The sequence below is a fragment of the Enhydra lutris genome, unplaced genomic scaffold (genome assembly GCF_002288905.1).
Source record: "Enhydra lutris kenyoni isolate GAN:26980312 unplaced genomic scaffold, ASM228890v2 scaffoldscaffold12, whole genome shotgun sequence".
Lineage (NCBI taxonomy): Eukaryota > Metazoa > Chordata > Mammalia > Carnivora > Mustelidae > Enhydra > Enhydra lutris.
In genome coordinates, this window is record NW_019154096.1 from 15,372,733 (window position 1) to 15,392,607 (window position 19,875).

The 19,875-nt window shown below is 42.8% G+C and overlaps 1 protein-coding gene across 1 annotated transcript in view; it reads right to left on the reverse strand.

Annotated features, from left to right (window-relative positions):
• Window positions 1–19,875, reverse strand: part of LOC111144687 (ankyrin 3) — a 334,097-nt gene that overhangs the window by 313,338 nt on the left and 884 nt on the right. The window lies entirely within an intron of this gene.

A 19,875-nucleotide genomic window follows, 5' to 3' on the forward strand; every position in this document is an offset into this window, starting at 1 on the left:
TTTTTTCACTTCCCTCCTTTAGAAATCACTGTAAATACTTTACTCACAAAATGGAAGAACACATTAAAAAATGCCACTGTTCTAAAAGGTTTACTGTGAATATAGCAAATACTTATACTGGAGGGGAGAACAAGAATGGAACATCACAGTTCTTATCCTAAAGACTGTCACAATCTAAATCTGAAAGGCCTTTCAACTAGCATTTCTAAATTCATCATGCCTGGTGAATGACAGCCTAGACAGAAACCAATGGCTTCCATCTTTCTCAAAACAATTCAGTAATTATTCTCCAGGCTTTTCATGTAGCAGCTCAGTGGGTCTCTGCTCTTTCAGGTGTCCCAAGTTCAGAACTTCATACTGAAAACCCAAGTTAAAAGTCAACATAATATTTTTTTGCAAAATAAAAATTATTAAGGGTTGACAGGAATCAGGGAAAGCAGGAGAAGGGGCACATCCTACACACATGTAAGCCAATCTCTCTGCATTCCTTTCTTAAAAAAAAAAAAAAAAGCTTTTATTTATTTATTTGAAAGAGAGAGAGAGCATGAGAAGGGAGAAGGGCAGAGGGAGAGCAGCAGAGAGAGGGGGAGAAGCAGGCTCCCCAATGAGCAGGCAGCCCCATGAAGGACTCGATCCGAGGACCCTGAGATCACGACCTGAACCGAAGGCAGTGGCTCAACCCACTGAGCCACTCAGGTGCCCCTCCACATTTCTTTCTTAACACAAGGTATAACTAGCCTCTCAGATGCTCACATTTTTAAAAAATAAAATTTATTTTTTATTCATTTGACAAAGAGAGAGAGAGAACAAGCAAGGGGAGCAGCAAGTAGAGGGAGAAGCAGGCTCCATGCTGAGCAGGGAGCCTGATGCAGACTCAGTCCCAGGACCCTGGGATCCATGACCTGAGCCAAAAGCAGCTGCTTAACCGAATGAGCCACCCGGGTACCCTACATACCCTAACATTTGACACAAGCTCCTACACATTCGTTTTGGCTCCTTCCTTTCTCTTACACTCCACATTAAGCCATCCTGTCTGATCAGTCCTACCTCTTTCTACAAGTTTTCTAACTGTGCTCACACTTATCGGTGTAGAGACCCAGCTTCAATGTCCACCTCTCCCTACCTTCTTCCCCGTAGCGGTGCCCTCTCACATGGCCTCCATCTCACTCTATACACTTTCCGTATCAACTGTAAGACTATCTTAATTCTCTCCAACTTGTCCGTCTCCCTCACTAAACTACCAGTTCCCAAAGGTCTAGAAGTACATCTTTTTTTCCTTTGGATTCCTAAAGCATATAAATATTTGTTGACCTAAAGTGCTATTGAATCAAAACAATATGTGTTTCATATTCACTGCACTACACAAATATTTCAGAATTTTTTACTTTTACCTCCAAATTAATTTGGCTAATTTTCCCATCAAAATAGTTTCACCTAACTTCAGTGTCTAAGGAGTCAGTCCGTAAAAGTCACTAAGAAGCCAACAGTTTACCTATTAAATTGGTTAACCAGAAATATGAAAAATCAACCTGTGATAAAGCTTAACACATCACATTATTTGTTCCTCTCTTGTGTCCAGCAGATATTGAACTATCTGCATCTGGTCTAAGTGAATTCTAGTGAAAACTCTTATGTTTAAGGAAGAAAGCAGAAACAAGAAGAGGAGGGCAGAAGCCAAGTAAAAGAGATAGAAAGGACCATGCAGGATGTGTGGTTGGTACTTACTAATGACTTCAAAAATAATTTCTGAGTCTGAGGGCTAGAGCAATGGGAAACCAGAAAATGGAAAATACAGAAGACAAAGTATTGATGGGGACAGGGCTTTTGTATCTTTATAAATCTGTACTTAGCTGCTGTTTATAAATGTCCCAGTGTATTCACACATCAGTCAGACGTATGTATTTCAAAGCCAACAGAGAGACAAAGCGAAAAGTGAAAGAGGAAGGAGAAAACCCACGTGCAGAACAGAAACAAAGTTCCTGTGAAAAGGGGCCATACAGATGCTCAATTGTCTTTTCCCTAAAATGACTGTGACCTTGGCCTCTTTTACAAAGAGAGGCCACAGTGGAGGCCGAGCTGTGTCAACACAGCATGAGCTGGACAGTCTCCATGCAGAAGACTGTCAGCTCGGGGTGGCACGTGACGGCACCTGGGGGAAGAATGGGGTCTTGCCACCACATCTCATGAGGACCGGCTGAGGAAATAGGGAGCATTTCACTGGGAGAGAAGACACGGCACCAACACATCACTATCTTCCTCTATATAAATAAATGGCATATGGGTGGACAGAGCAGGGTGCGAGATTGAGTCTCAAAATAAGAGCGCATATTCTAACAATTAGAACTGTCCAGAAATGGGGTGGACTATGTTTAGAGGTAGGACGTTTCCAGTCATAGGCAATTCCTAAGCAGAGTCTGACAAGCAATTCACAGAGCCATCCTCAAGGACAGGCAGGCTCTGCAGGGACCCTGGCTCCGTGACCTCGAAGGTCCCTTCCACCCCTAAGATTCCACGACGCTAGACACTCTGTGGGGATTTTCCACACAACCCTGCCCTTCAAAACTGATGTGGCTGTCCTTTACATAAGTCCTATAGGTTTGAATTCAGACTTCTACAGTAGCTCTTCTTTTCACTGAATGAAATTATTCATTGACTCATCCTAATAAAGTAACTGAATCCTGTTTTAATCTGCAGTCCATAAATGTCACTACTAATCCATTAAATACAATTTGAGTGACTGGTATGAAAGTGGGGACAGGATAAATGGCTTTTTTTCTTACCTAGGTATCACTGTAAAACAGTCTGAAGTCATGTTTGTTATCTCAATCATGTAAATTTAAGTAAAACGTGAGTCTCTTGCACATACAACACTGTAGTGACGTAGCTTTGTGGTAGCCTGCATCAAAACATTTTCTTAAAAAATAATGGCAGGTTCCTTCTGATGAGGACATGAGAAACTAAACGAGAACTAGGTTGGAGGGTAGTAAAGTTCTTTATTGCGTCCAATCCCCCACGACCTGGTGGAAGGAGGCACCCAGTCCAGGGACTTCTCCCGGGGAGAGATGGGGTAAAGGCTGATGTCTCAGTCCCTTGGTTCACGTGGCATGGGTGGAGGAGGAGACAGCTTTGGCAAGTCCAAGTTGGGAATGATAAAAATGAGGTGATAGTGGTAGGGTTTTTATCACCTTGCCTTTATTTTAACTCTTTCCTTTGCCCTGAGCTATTTTCCCAAAATCTAAAGGATGTAAAAAACTAACAACAAAAACAAAAATCCCTGTATGTACTGTATAATTTAAATTTGAGTGGTGGTAAAAATAAATTTAAACAAAAGATGTCAAAAAAAGAAAAAAATAAGAAGTAAAACACTTGATCCAAGGCGTTGAAGAGCCCATGAAATAAAAGTAAAGCAAAAGCATCCGGGTCCTAGATGAGACCCTATATAATGAAAGCAGGGGTGGCCCAAAGCTGGGTGTTGAGTACTTCCCCATACGTGCTATGGCTTGGCATGCAGAAGGGTCCACTGTGCTTGAATGCTTGAGAGAGAAGAGAAATATTTAGGAAGAAGTAACACCCACTGATGACACAGGAAATTGTAAAAATGGGTAACGGACTCCTGGAGGAGGACTGTCCTCATAATCAGGGATGGAAGGCAAGCCCCTCAAAGTTAGCAAAGCCGAGAGTTTTAGAAACAGGGAGTACAGAGGACCTTTTCCTTGCTCTGTGATCTGCCCTAGCCCCACCACAAGCCATCAGTTCTAACATGCCCTTGGGTTGTCCCAGTTTTATCACTGCAAGTGTCCTATCCTGGGAAATCCCCCATGCCCGGACAACGAAGGCTTGCTGCTCACACTGACACCCCCCCCCACCCCCGGTGTATAAGGCAGAGCCACAAGCCTCCAACAATCTGGAGAAAAAGCACAGAACCCTGGGTGGAGAGCTGTGTGACCACTGCCATTTATACCTTGAACAGGACAGAGCCAAGGGGGCCTGGAAGAAGACACATCAAGAATCGGGAGTAAGCCTGCTCCAAGGAATCGGTGGTCCAGAATGAGCACAAAGGAACCGCTGAAGCCTCACCACGCACCGCGTCAGGGTCCTCAACAAGTAACAGCCGAGGAAAGAGCAGCTGAAGGTGCAAACTCAGGGGCCATGCCAAGATTCGAAATCGAGACTTGGGAGTCTACGGCCATACCACCCTGAACACGCCCAATCTCGTCCGAAATCGAGACTTAGGACTTCTTTCATCTAGAGACCTTCATACACAAAGGACTATAGCTCCATATGGGTTACTAAGAAATACAAAGAGTTGTAGCAGATAGGAGGAAAGAAACGACCTCCAGCAGGAGGACAATGGGGGAGGGTGGGTCCTGCTGTCAGCCAAGCACCAAGCCTGTGGTGGGATAGCTGGGGTGTGTAAGCTCTGGGAAACGGAAAGGCCATCCCTCCAAAGACAAGTGAGGTCAACTAGTGTACTTGCGGAAAACGAGGCGGTGCACAGGGCTCTGGCTTCAGAATGAAGGACCAAGAGTGCTCGGCTAAGGAGTTGCCAGAAATAAGGAGAGCAGAAAGTGAGAACCCTTCAGTTGTGGAAAAAGATGAAGTCCTAATGTCCTTCGCACCACTTTTCACAATAACAAAAATGGAAAGGAACCAAATATGCAAAAATAAGATATGAGATGGATACATTTTGGTTCATCCATAAAGCGGAATACCATAGACCCATTAAAAACCTTACAAAATTATACTTACTGACATGAACAGAATGTTCAACTTATATTGTTTCATGGGAAAAATGAGGCAAAAAAAGAGGAGGTGACACCATCATCTCCATTAATTTGGGGGTGGGGGAAGAAGAGGAACTAGAAAGGAAGAAAACAGAAGGCAAGCTAAGAAGACATTAAGTATATGCATGCTTAGAAAAATATTGAAAAAACCTATTTCAAAATGGTAACAGTAATGCTTTCTCTGGGTGACCTTAGCCTCCCTGTGTGGCATGCTGCGTCTACAATGTACATCAATTATTCACATGGTGAAATGGTGAAAGATGAAGGTAAGAGGACTGCCAGAATGCCCTAGGACATGACAAGTAATCAAGCAGGAATTAAATGCGGTCAAAAGCTCTAGAAGAAGTCTTCTCTGATTAGACAGTAATATTTAGCAAGCACACCTATCTGCCCACGTTTTGTCTACTTCTGTGCAATCGTCCCGAGGAAACACGTGTCACAGACAGTCTCTGAAGCCCTATCCGGAGAGCCGCTGAAACAGAACTTTCGCTGACTAGCTTCCTCCAAGTAGAGTTCACTCTGCGAGTCAAGGAGCAGCTGCCAGAGGGAGACCTTTAACACAGAGGTAAATCCATTCAGGTGTACCCAGGGGGAAAAGGACTGGCTTCTCACTCAGTAGAAAAGCGGAGACACCTGCATTGGAGGCGGGCGCTGCTGCAGAAGGAGCCCCAGCCGCACTGAGCCATCCTGGCAAAGCCTTCGCACCTGCCCAGAACCCAAGTGTTCCTACACCCGCCACCATGTTCACTGTTCTCTCCAGAAACCTCATTTCTTTCTAATAGAAAGTAATCGCAATTTGGCTTTGGATTTAACCACCTTATGTAGAATATATACAAATAATAAATATTTGGAATATATCCAATATATACATACACACATACATATATATGCACATGTATAATTCTTAATATTGCGTTTTACATAAATATGTCTTTTTCTCCACATACACACATGCATTTATTTACTTTTTACCCTGCTTGGAATGACCTTCAGTGAATTTACTTTCCTCATTTTAACTGACAACTCTCCCTAAATAAACTCAGCATAAAATAAACTCATTTCTTCCAAGTGGACGAAGGGAAGAGGAAAAGAGCAGAGAAGTGGGAGGAATTAACATTGGTTGAATCACTGCCCTGTGCCAGGCACTTCATGTTCAATTTAATTTTGTCTTCACAACATCTCTTTGCACTTGGTGTTATTGTGGATGAGGGCACGGAGGCTCAGAGAGGTTAAGTAACCAACTGGAGACCACGCAGCAAAGAAGGGACAGTGAGGAGACTCAAACCCAAGCCTCCAGGACTCCAGGGCTCACACCCAGGCCCATTCCTCATTCCACGCAGCCTCCAAAAATCAATTTTCCTATAATTTCAGAGATCCCCAGCAGCACTTTAAAAAAAAAAAAAAAAAAAAAAAGGCTGGATTAAGCCGTGTATGCAGATACAGCGCAGACTGCATTAATAATTTAGGTCCCGCTAAAGCTGCAAAAGCAGCTCTAGGAAAGCAGGTCAAAGCCGAGAATGCCAAATGCACCTAAGAACACTCGCCCTTCCCGACACTGCAAACAAAACCCCAACTAATCCACCAGAAAACAAAAGATAATGCCTATCAGATGCCAAATGGGTGGCTATGTAATTATTTTAATCTGATCCCATAGAAAATCCACTGAAACATGTTATGTAAAATCAAGTTACAACCAACTGGTGGAGACAAGCTTTCCAGGGCAGAGCTCGGACAAAGCCCAGGAACTGGATCCACACACGGCGGAGTGGGAGGAAGTGACACTGCCTTAAATTAAGCACGCTGAGCATTTGCGGAAGACCAGACTCCTGTTAGCCCGGTCATAACACAGGCGGCAGGGAAAACACCTGTTTTGATGTATCCGTGGTCCCCCTCAAACACCTAATATCAGCGGAGATGCGGTACAGTCCAAGCCTTTTGAAATGAATCACAGACTAGAATTGGGGAGGATTACCAGGCTCGTTAATTCCACACTCATGAAGACGAGTAAATGTGTGAGATTCATATGCCTGGATCACCGGTATTAATATATTAATTCTCTTTGGAATAAATGTGGCTAGAACGAATGTGTACAACAAAACCATTTATTTTTAGATGGCGAAGAACAATTCCCGCTGAAGAGATAGAGTGAAGCAGGGATCCTTAACAATGGCCATTCTTCAAAGGAAAAAAATTAACAGCCTCCAGCATTTTTCAACATCAGTATGATTATCTTCTTATTTCAAGGCAGGCGAACGTATTTTGAGTGTTGACAGAGCTAAGTAAATACACTCATTATGTTACTGAATCAGGTTGCCGTGACCAACAACTGCACAGAGGGATAGCACGTCTTTACAGAAGAGGCAGGGGGAACAGGGGATGGTGTGGGGATTTGGTGACCTCAGAACCTTCTGGCACATTCTCTCTCATTCACCCCTAAGCAGCTAGGTCATAAGAATGTGGCTAGGAATGACGAGACTGGGCATTTTGGGGACTAACAGAAAACAAAATGCATTGTTCATGATTATGGCTTTGACAACAGCTGCCTTCCTAAACAATGGTAAATCCACAGTACCGAGGTCAATTATGATTTTTCCTACCTGATTCAAAATTGCTCTGTGCTTTGAAGTAATATTTAACGTCCCCATGTAACAATCTGAAGATGAAAATACAGGTTTAAGTCATGCATCATTACTTAAAAAGCACTTTGTATCTAGTATTTGTCACATAAAACAAATGAATAATAACACTGGTAATGGGGAAGCATAAAAATGATTTAATAACTGATTAGAAAATAATGAAAAATGTAAGTAAAAGCTTTCTCCAAATGTAAGAATCTGACATGAACAGTGAAAAATCTATAAACAGAATAGTGAAATGGGGAAGGGGGTTCAAATTCTGCCTCTGTCTGTTCACGGTTACTGTTAAATTTGGTTTCAGAGTCTCAATCTGCTCATCTAGAAAAGGAGAATAAAGCCATCTAACTCAGAGGTTCACGAAGTATTAACCGAGAGAACAGCCTTTCGCACCTGCCAATTATTTTACTGTAAGTGGAGCCTAACTTTGCGAGCAGGGTCCCTATTGATTCAAACTCAAGTGTGCTAGTAAAGCCTAAAATCATCTTTTCCAAATAATCAATCCATTTTTTTGAGATTTCAATTTTTGCCTACTCCCTTTCCCAAATTTGAGCTTTTTACTCATTGTCCTTACTGTCAAGGAAATAGAAAAAGAAAGAGTATCACTTGTAAGACCCAAGAGGTCTTTGCTCCCCTGGCTGAGAAACTGGCAGTGCCCACAGTGACTCACTTCTAACATCTGTCAGTGCCATCAGCTCAAGGAGGGTTTCTGTTTGTCTGTCTGTTTGTTTGTTTTAATGTTAGTGCTAATTTCTTACCATTCTACAAATTATTTTTTAATTCTAATTTAGCCTCTGAAAATAAGACTGCTTTGAGTCCCTGAGTGAGTTCTTTAAAACCAGCTTCTTCAACAGCTTTCTTATAAAAACAGTAAGCATGAAACACAACACATTGGGAATATACTCGTTTCAAAAAACCACATCAGCCAACACAAAATGATTTCACCGTTTACCTTCAAAAAATATAAACATTTTGGGAATGAACTGTATTCACATTTATTTTACCATTAACATAACTATGATTCTGTTGAGGTAGGCTGCGTTTCAAGTAAATGTATGACGTGAAAGTCAAATTATTTATCCATAATTATCACCCTCCCACCGTCCATCCCCCACTGTGTCCTTTCTTTGGGGAGGGGGGCTAGCATCTCATGGTCCAGGAAAAAGTCATCTCATGGAGCCCAGTGTTCTGGGAAAATGGTGCTCTCAGTGGTGTGTTGGAAGCGATCCACAACTGATAGGGAATGGGGGGGTGAGAGATGAGGAAGTAATAAGTACAGGAATGGGAGAACCAGACCCACCTGGGTCTGAACGCCAGATTTACTCTTACTAACCATGCAACCTTGGGCTTGCTGAAATGTTCAAGAATGGGCCTTCCATAATCCAGAGAACTAGGATAATACCACGCATGCATGAAAATGAAGCAGAGCGGCGCTTGGGTGGCTCAGTGGGTTAAAGCCTCTGCCTTCGGCTCAGGTCATGATCCCAGGGTCGTAGGATCGAGCCCCATATCAGGCTCTGCTCCACGGGGAGCCTGCTTCCTCCTCTCTCTCTGCCTGCCTCTCTGCCTGCTTGTGATCTCAGTATGTCAAAATGGATGGGTAAAATCTTAAAAAAAAAAAAAAAGAAAGAAAGAAAGAAAGAAAGAAAAAGAAAATGAAGCAGAGTCATAATCTACTGAAATCATTCCAGAGAGTGCCTGGCCCACTCTAGTTCCTCAATAATTTACAGCTCAACAAAAGAAAGAAAAGAAAAGGTAAATTCCTCTCCATATACTTTTGCTGTTAGGTATCGCTCTGTACTGCCCTTCTCTGAAAAGTGAAAAATCGCTGAGAGTCTACCACAAAAATGTCTAATGAGAGATGTTCGGGTTTCAGGTTCCGTTTTTTCTCTTCGGCTTAGGGTGAAGAGGGGTGTCTGAACACAGTGGTAATTCTAAGTGGCAGTTACCGACATGGGCCGATTTGGTCCAGGGCAAGCTAACATGCTGTGTTTGATTGCAAACTGCTGGGGCCGTCAGAAGTGGCAGTCTGCGAGACGGAGAGAGAAGGGAGTGCTCTGGGAAGAAGACAGTCCACAGGCCGCTCTGGCATCTGAAACCAGGTACAGACGGTGATAATTCCACATTGGCCAGATCATTCACTCTTCCCTAGGTCCCCAACGACCCTGAAACTGTGCCATGCCTCTGGTGGCCACAGTAGCTAGCGGGGGTGAAGAGCTGATTGGTATTGAAGCGTAGAGATCTTACAGACGTATTGCATAGCTAATGTTTTTGTTTCAATAAATACATAAACTACCCAGGGAAGACTGCTTTCATTCAGCCCCCGTCAAATACTTTTCTTCCCTCTAAATATTTCAACATTTATGCCCAAGTCTGCAAAATAATGTTCATTTGTTGAAAGAATCATCTGATACTTCCCCTATCTGTACATATGATTCTTAAGCTTTCTCTAATATCTACCTAGCCTAGCACTGAACTACTGAGAGAAGCTAATTAATAATAGTGTTAATGAATGGAAAAATGTATTTAACATGTGAGTCTTTGGAAGTATTTCTCAAAATGACAGATTTAATTCCCTGAGGGCTGTAAAAAAAAAAAATGTCTGCGAAGAACTGAACTGCCGGGCTCAAATGACTTTTTGAGGATACCAGTTTATTAGTAAAATTTCATCCATCAAATACTTTTCTGAGTGCTTGCTAGGTATAAAAGTCCTTGAAAGCATTCCCTCGTTTACTCAGCTCGTCCATTTGCTTCTTGGATCCGGTCACCGGTTGACATGTGAGAGCCCATGCTCCACGGAAGGGAGGTTGGACGCCCTTGCTAACTTCTCCCTTTATGCCAGGAACCTGGCAAAACGCCTTTACAGCATTTCTACGCTTTACAGTATGTACACAAGCAAAGGACTAACATCCTGGTTTGAACAATGGGGAAACTGAAACCCAAAGAAATTTAGTTCAAGGCCACAGAGCTAATGAGTGGCACCTGTGATACGAATTCTTATTGAGGCCCAAAGCTCATTCTTTCCATCACTGTGGCTTGTAACCCTTACCCCTCCCCATAACTTTCTCCTTATTGCTTAACTGCTCTGTTGTTTTTAACCCTCTACTTAACCAAATTTACCGTATTTTCCTACCCTCTTCAATTGTATAGGCCTCTTAGAAAACCGTACTTCACTAGGATAAAATAATGCTGTTGGTACTACTGAAACTACAAAGTTTTGGGGGATACCTGCATATAGCTTATGAACATTTTAGTGTCACTGGCTTCCAATTGGACTTACTTCCAACCCTCTATGGACACACTCTCTGTTCCCATTCTTTTCCACACAGTCCACATACCCTTCCACTCCCGTTGTGATGGTACTGGTTGGCTTTTGTTCTGCCAAAGGGAAAGCTATGGAGCTGCGACGTAAGAATGTTAGTCTCTATCCATTCTAATGAGCTTCATGTAAATTCAGACAGAACTGATGATATGATCCTAATTTGTACAAAGTCACCTATAACTGAGAAATAATTTACTGGACCCAACTAAATCTAAATTGAAATCTATGCATTTTACAGGCAGCTCCTAGATTTGACAATGATGGGACGTTCTTTTTCATGATCCCATTTGGGTCCAGGACAGCATAATCTTCAATGAAGGGGATAAGCACCAGAAAAAATCTGAACTCTATGTAAAAAGGTCTGGGTTCATCTCTATTAATTTGCTTTCAATTCTTCCTCTTTTAACTTAGACAAACTAGAAACACCACAGTGTGGGTAAAACTTCAGCAGACTCCTTGTTTTCAAATGTTACCTTTCTATGCAAGTATTTTCTTTTTTTCTTTTTTTTTTTTTTTTAATTTGACAGAGATCACAAGTAGGCAGAGAAGCAGGCAGAGAGAGAGAGGAAGGGAAGCAGGTTCCCCGCCGAGCAGAGAGCCCGACATGGGGCTCGATCCCAGGACCCTGGGATCATGACTCCAGCCAAAGGCAGAGACCCCAACCCACTGAGCCACCCAGGTGCCCCTATGCAAGTATTTTCTTTAGGATACTATTTGGATTATACAACTGACCGTGCAATATAGTATTTAGACATCATCAGTTAAAGTTTAACCTATTCATCAATTGACAGATAGAAGTGAACAATTCTTTGTTTCAATGACTGGATTCCTCCTAAGTTATTTTAAATGCACACTAATTTTGGGCACCTGGGTGGCTCAGTCAGTTCAGTGTCTGCCTTCAGCTCAGGGTCCTGGGATCTGGCCCCTGTTGGGCTCCTTGCTCAACAGGAAGCCTGCTTCCCCCTTTACCCTTCCCCTCTGCTCCTGATCTCTCACTGTATCTCTCTCTCTTAAATAAATAAATGCAATCTTTAAAATAAATAAGCACTAATTCAAATGTACACTAATTTAAGTGTAATGATTTAAATGTACACTACATTTTGCAGTGAAAGATAAATAATTTATAAAATTTCAGCTACTAAATAACTTTTAACATTCCCACAGTGATTATTCTTCTCACCACATAAGAATTCACCGCAGATGTGTATTAGTAAGAACTTCCCTTTAAAAAAATCTATCCTACAGAGGTTCTGATAGCCCAAGCAAGGACTCAGAACCACGCAGAGCTTGATTCCAAGACCAGTTATTTCTGTGACCGAGGCAAGTTACATAACAAACTTCAGCTCAGGCTAAAGCCTCTAAACATGTGGATAACACTCTGTCATAGTGTTAGTATAACCCAGCCCCCCAACCCCCAAAATCTATTTTTTTTCCTCTAGTCCTTCATCCCTACCTGCGTCGTGTACTACAAGCAGAATATAAAAGAGCAGGAGGGAGACAAACTATAAGAGACTCTCAATCTCACCAAAGAAACTGAGGGTTGCGGGGGGCAGGGGGTAGGGATAGTGTGGCTGGATTATGGACATCGGGGAGGGTATGTGCTATGGCGAGTGCTGTGAAGTGTGTAAGATTGATGATTCCAGACTTGTACCACTGGGACAAGAAATATATTATATGTTAGGGGTGCCTGGGTGGCTCGGTGGGTTGAGCCTCTGCCTTTGGCTGGGGTCGTGATATCGGGGTCCTGGGATCGAGCCCCACATCAGGCTCTCTGCCCGGCAGGGAGCCTGCTTCCCCCTCTCTCTCTGCTTGCCTCTCTGCCTACTTGTGTTTTTTTCTCTCTGTCAAGTAAATAAATTAAATATTTAAAAAAGAAAAAAAAGCAGGTAGGGGTGCCTGGGTGGCTCAGTTGGTTAAGCATCTGCCTTCGGCTCAGGTCATGGTCCCAGGGTCCTGGGATCAAGCCCCACATCAGGCTCCCTGCTGAGAGACTGCTTCTCTCCCACCCTTTCCCCCTTCCTCCCTCTCATGCTCTCTTTCTCTCTCAAATAAATAAATAAAATCTCCAAAAAAAAAAAAAAAAAAGAGTATGTAGATGGGCCTACAGGTCCTTTATATTACCAGTCCCCAGCATGGTGACAGGCACAATGTAGGTACACAGTACATTTTTATTAAATGAATATACTGGTAAAATGTGATATGATTGATGAATTTTTTCTAATAATATAACTACAAAAATTATAAAGCACTACCAAATCCTCTTTATCCACAAGCATACCTATTGAAAACAAACGTTTTTCCATATTGAGTTTCAATAGAACACACATACACACAGAACTCTATCACCATGTCAAAGGCAAATCAAAAAACAGAAAAGACCACGAACCTGAAGAGTATGAAGAAACAGTTCAATAGCTATAAAATGTTGCTGACAAAACTAACAACATCTTAAATAACATATTCAGACATTAATAAATGTATAATTTAGACTAACATGATCTTGCACTGATTATAATGGTAATTGATCAAGAACAAGAAAGATTAACTTTTTTTTTAATGAACATATGACTTCGAGAATTAAAAAATGTATCATGATAGGAACAGAGAGCATAGAGAACCAATCAGCAGACATGTTTTATTCAACTGTTTCCTTATTCCTAAATGTCATGGAATGTGAAAGGACAAAGGCTTACAACTTTCCTATGAGTTCCATCCATCCTCTTCCAAATGCAGGAAGCATGGAGATGGGGCAGCAACTGCTTGTGCTCCTAGGGAGCTGACCTGCCTGGTTTCAGTGAAATGACTTGGCACAATCTCTAAAGGCTCAGGTTGGAAACAGTCCATTCACTCTTCTGTTCCTTATGAGTACCAATAACAAGAGCAACAACAACTATATGGCCCTTGCTTCTGCCAAGCACCATTCCAATCCTAATTCACTGAACTCTCATTGCAACCCTGTGACAGAAGTATGTACTATTTTTATATTCATTTTGCAGGTGAAAAGACTGGGGCATTGAAAGGTTAAATAACTTCCCCAAGGTCACACTAGCTACCAGCAATGGCACCTGAACTCAGACACTCTTACTCTACAGTCCATGCTCTTAGTCACTGCATGATACTGCCTCTCATCTGTCCACCTCCCTCCCATCCACTACCTACTCCACAAGCCCCAGTTTGGTAGTAGGTGATATGATGCCACCTCTGCCCTCAAGGGGCTCACAGTCTCCTGGGTGAGACACATGGGAGCTCATGATTATACTGCAGAATATCAAGGATGCTGACAGAAAAATTAGACTCTGTAGACATCTGGAGTCCACATACTCAACAAAGCAGGAAACAGAATAGGCTCCCTTTATCTAATACAGGTCCACACAATCCTCTCCCTCAAAGGTCCAGTCACTTTAGTCCCAAACCTCCCCCTGCCTGGCATCTTGCATCATGGGTGCCATAGCTGCATAGGAAACTAGGCATTGAGAAGGTCTGTAAATGTCAGGAAGCACCAAGCATCTACAGCAAGAGGTAATACTCAATTGTTTATGTCTCCTGAAATTCGTTCTCAAATCTCTACATTGTTTCAATCCTAAAAGAGACCGCCAGATTTTTATTACAATAAACCCAGTGGTGGGGCACCTGGGTAGCTCAGTCGTTATATGTCTGTCTTTGGCTCAGGTCATGATGGCGGGGTCCTGGGATTGAGCCCCACATCAGGCTCCCTGCTCTGCAGGGAGCCTGCTTCTCCCTCTCCCATTCCCTCTTCTGTGTCCCCTCTCTCACTGTGTCTCTCTCTGTCAAATAAATAAAACCTTTTAAAAAAACAAAACAAAACAATAAACCCAGTGGTTAAATACAGATTCCAAATGGGGCCTATGACCCAAGATTAAGTGTAGACCCAACAGGTATGAGCCGTATGACCACAAGCAAGTTATTTATTCTCTTTAAGTCTTCATTTAGCTATTTAAAAAATGGGGATGAAAATAATGCCAGTCTCATAAAGAAGCTGTGAGGAAAAAAATAGTAGAACAATCCATAGGACTCACGCCGCACATCACTGGGTATACAGTAAGCACCTAAGACACCGCGAGACTATAGCAACGTGTCTTTGAGAATGTGAAGTCCTGGTGTTGGTAACTGTCCATTTATTTTCAAAATTTAAAAAAGAAATTATTCAGATAAAACACTAAAATCTACTGCAGGGATGGGGGGCACCTGGGTAGCTCTGTCAGTAAAGCATCTGACTGTTGATTTTGGCTCAGGTCGTGATTGCATGGTCATGGGACTGAGCCCCATGTCAGGCTCCATGCTCAGCAGGGTGTCTGCTAGAGATTCTCTCTCTCCCCCTCTTCCTGTGTCCCTTCCCCTGTTCGTGTTCTCCCCTCCCCATCTCTCAAATAAATAAATCTTTCTAAAAAGTCTATTAACAGAGGAGAAGAAAACCAGACACCCTGCTCATACTGCAGTGGGTTAGTTAGAGATATAACGCTTGTTATTTGAGGTTCCCAGTGTCTAGGAAGTAGCTGATCACTTAGAAGATTCTCTGAATCAAGTCCATTTTGATACACAGCTGTGAAAATATTAATTACATATGCTGTTTTGTGTTGTAGGTTAGAGCACAAACTAGAGTTAGATGTTCCATGCTGGAATCTTAGATGTACCACTAAGCAGTACAGGAACAGATTAATGGGCTCATGCCTCAGTTTCCTCATTTGTAAAATGGGGATGATAAAAAATACTTTCTTTGTAGGGTTGTGTAAAGATTAAGTGAGCCTCCACCTACAAAGCAGTTTAAAATCCTACCTGGTACATTTTAAGTGGTCAATAAATGTCCTGGGAGAAAAGATATGAATCCAGGAAATTTAATTATTCATCTTCCGCTTCAAGCGAGGAACTTGGCAGTTACGCTAGAATCCGATCTCTCCCTCTCACATCCTACGTCCAGTCCACTGCCAAGTTCTGTTGAGTCTTCCCCTAAATATCTCTTGGATGCAACACCCCCTCTCCACTGTCACAGTCTCTGCCCTGGTTCAGCCCCTCAGCCTCTCTCACTCCTGAATCACCACCAGCACTTCCGGACGGCCAGCCCTCCGGCTGTCTGCAGCACGGCCACCGGAGGGGTGGTTCTAAACCATGCAACTGTTGGTTTCCCTGCCCACCACCACCGTTCAAGTTGGTTCGAGTCCCTCTCCTTCGAGAGGGTGATTTCCAGCCCCAGACAAAGTCTTCAGGACCTGGCTTTGGACTGCTTTTCCAGCTACTTTTTCTGCCGTACACGCCTGTCCTCTTTGCTCCTTATTTATGTTTTTTCTCACACACCCTGATGTTCCCTCTTACTTCCACCACTTTGGGCATGGGACTCCTGCTTGCCTATCTTGCTCACTCCTCCTCCAAGGTCCAGCTTCGCCAAGAACCTTCTCTGAGCCCATTTGGGTTAAACTGGGAGTCTTCCTGTGGGCTCCTGTGTGGCTCCCTTTCCATATGTTATGTAGGGGGATTAATGGTGCTTGGATCTTTCTCCTCTCTCTGCTGAGAGTTACTAGACTGTTGCCTCTCTGGCTCCTTTAGCTTTGCCTCCACCACCGGATGCCATGCCAGACTCACAGAAGTCACGCAATAAACGTCTGCTGACCGACTGCATGAATCCAAAAATGAAGCAATGAATATTCATTCCTGTTCTACCACTGAGTAGCTGCAGGAGTCTGACGTCGATAATTAGAAAAGATATTAATCATAAAATTAACTGTCACTTTATCCCAGTATATATTATCCTACATATATCATACATATCCTATATATATCATTTATATATCATACATATATGAATGTTTCCTTTTTTAGTGTACATTTCCTTAGATTACCTTAAAGTTGTTTGTTTGTTTTTTCATAGAGTGTATAAATATATACAAGCATACTGGTGAACATTAAGAAAACTATTGAATAAATTAAGGTCAATTCTCATAATACCCCACATCACTGAAATGTATTTTATAGTTTATACGGAGAGAAGGCAAAATACGTAGGTAATTCCCCATCAGAGGCAATAAGGAAAGTGTGGGCCTGAGAGCATTTGTGACTAGCCCTCATGAACCCATGGTAGTAGCTTGGGTCACCTACTGACCACTACCCATGGGCCAGGACCTTGCTCAACGCAGGGGACATAAAGAGTTCCTCTCTGCAACTTGCACAGCCCAGGCATGGAGCCTATATGAACACACCCAAGACCCTCCATCTACCTTAGGCACGCCAGCCACTCATGGCCAGCGTTAGCAGCCCATCAGGAGAAGAAGAGAGGGAAGGGGAAAATCTATCAGGGAAGAGCAATGGGAAAGTCTGCATCAGGGAGATTCGTAATGTAGTAAAAAGCAACTTTTAAACAAAATACTCATGAAAAGATTTTGGGATTATTATTATCATTATTATAAATTTTTTTGCTTTAAGTCAGAAAAACCGGTGATAAAAAGATTAAAGGTTCATCCATTCAGGTGTATATCCTTTAACAATAGAAAGATCTTTTTCTTGACACTAAACTTGTTACAGCAAGAATAAAACACATCCTTATTAAAATGCAAGGCATTATAAATTCCTAGAAGTTTCCTATTTTTTTGATTGGTAATCACTTATTCATGGTTATCAACATTCTTAACAGACCAAAGGTGGGTTTAAAAAAAAAAAATGATGAAATGTGAATGCAATGTTGATTTTATGCATGTATTATGATTTGATTATAATACTTAGTAATATCCCATACTGTGTGATGTCACGCCATATGGACAGAATCAGGAAAGATTCACCCTGAGCTTGCTCAGACCTGAACTGCATGGGTACCATGAACCAAATTCCTTATTTTACAAATTAGATACTCTTTACATTTTTCTTAAGCTTTCCTATTTTGTGATTTTAGGAGACTACTCATTATTACTTTAATGTAATTAAAAGGTCCTACAGGATATTCTACATATGAGCGAGAGCAATGAATCCCATAATAACCTGCAAAGTATATAAAAGCAGCTTTTCCAATCGACATGGGACCTATAATACGGAGCAAAGTAACCCACGAGCCTTAATTAGGATCTTTAGGGAAAAAAAAGAAAAAGGAAAGCCCAAGTCAAAGCAATTCACTTTATAGAGAGTAAGTGGTAGATATGCTCTACGACAGAAAAAAGAATCTAGATTATGTCTTCAAAGTCACGTAATCTTGACTTTATATTTTGAAAGTAGTCCCTGAAATCACTAGACTGGGAATATTTAAATCTCCTGAAATACATGTGTCTTTGAGAGGGAATATACCTATCGTACTATGTCACGAATCTAGTAGTACAACAGCAACGAAAGTGTCATCCCCAAGCCACTTTCTGGATCAACTCTGTGACTGTCCTGAGAACAAAACATTTAAATCTGCTTACACATTGACATAGCGATATTGATATTTCTCCATGTTCCCTTCTGGTCGCTAAGAGATTTACACTGGACAGACTCTGTTGTACTCATAACAAAGCACTTTGGTCCACAAAGCATTTGCTTCAGCTCAGTGAGTCCAGAAGCTCCCTTTGCCTTACTCCTTCCCGATTTTGCTTCCAAGTCAAACAGGGGCCCAGGCCCCAAGGCAGCAGGCCTGTCATCACCACAGGAAACTGTGCTGCATAAGGTTGGCTCAGCCAACAACTCTTACAGAGTATGAACGGCAACAGGGACGTTGTATCTTTATACAAACACACCTACCTTCCCCCATGGTTCTTAGAAGACAGTTTACCATTGTGGGAGTGGGCAAAGATGTGCGGAGAGGGGGCACTCAACAGTGACCTACCCACAGACAACCTGGCACGGTACAATTAGACCAGAACCTAGTCAAATATGGCAATTCCATAACTCTGCTGTGCAAGGCTTTGAAACATGCACTCTGAGTCTGTACTTTTGTGAAAATGCAGTCAAGAAGTTTATTTACAAGAATATTGAAGGGGGAATGTTCTATATTTACCACCTTGCAGCAAAGCAACTGTAGCCCTCCAAACCCGATCTCGTCAAATCTGCCACGTAACAAAAGGCAGAGAGACTCCTTTTCCAGATCCTAAACCTGAAGAAAATGGCAAAGGCACCAAAAAGACACCCCGTCACCCCTGAGGAGAGGCACATGTGGTGGATGAAATCTGCGTGTCATTTACAAGGCACATGCATCACTGCTCAGAGAGAATTAAGATTATCTTTCCCTTGGGAATTCTCACAAAGAGACATAAAAATGCTTTATGACCCAACTTTCGTATTCAGATCACAGAGGTTTAGTCAATTTTTATTAATGGCCATGGAAGGAAAGTGCTTTGGACCCTCACCCCCCCCCCCACAGGGTACCTAGGAGTCATATTTAAGGGCACAGCCACTAAACACTCAGTAAGTACTCTCAGGTGGTAATAAAACACCACTGACCTAGAATATTCCTCCTCCTCCCCGCCACCGCCACCTTAGAATATCAGCTGGGGATGATCAATGCCTAAGCTTTAATCAGAAGCAATCCTCGAGGAAGGCTTCAGGTCCCCGCTGGGCCACGGGAATTCCTGCATTCAGGATGATCCCTCTCCCCCAGCCGAGAAAAACAAACCTCAGTGATTTTAGCTTCATGTAACAAAAGAAAGTGATTTCTGGCAGCTTATTTCCATTGCACAAGCTAACTAGAAGCACCTTACAGAAATAAGGGGCAAGAGGAAAGAAAGAAAGGAGGCGGGGGGGGGGGGGGGGAAGCGAAGCAGGAAATGACTTTTCTGTTCCGTCTTTAAGGTCACAGTTCTGCCCGCGAAACGCACACAAGTGACAGTAGTTCTAGCACAAAAAGCTCCTTTTCCACAAGCAAGACCTCTAACAAGTCCAAAAACCGGCTCTCCGGCCTCTCCCTCAAACTCAAGTCCCCGAAGTCCGTTTAACCTTGATGGGGCCGGGAAGAAAGTACTTTTTACTCCCTGGCAACACCTTTCTGTGTCATGCCGGCATGCCCCAGCCCCTGCGAGGAGGAGGAGGTGCACCTTCCGCATCAGCCCTGCAATCACCCCCACAGGCATGCAGCCTTCCCCCTGCCTCGCCTGCCCTGCGGCCGGGGTGGACCGGTGGGCTTCATCACCTGTTCCCAATTTATCCCCTACACAGCACGTGAAAACAG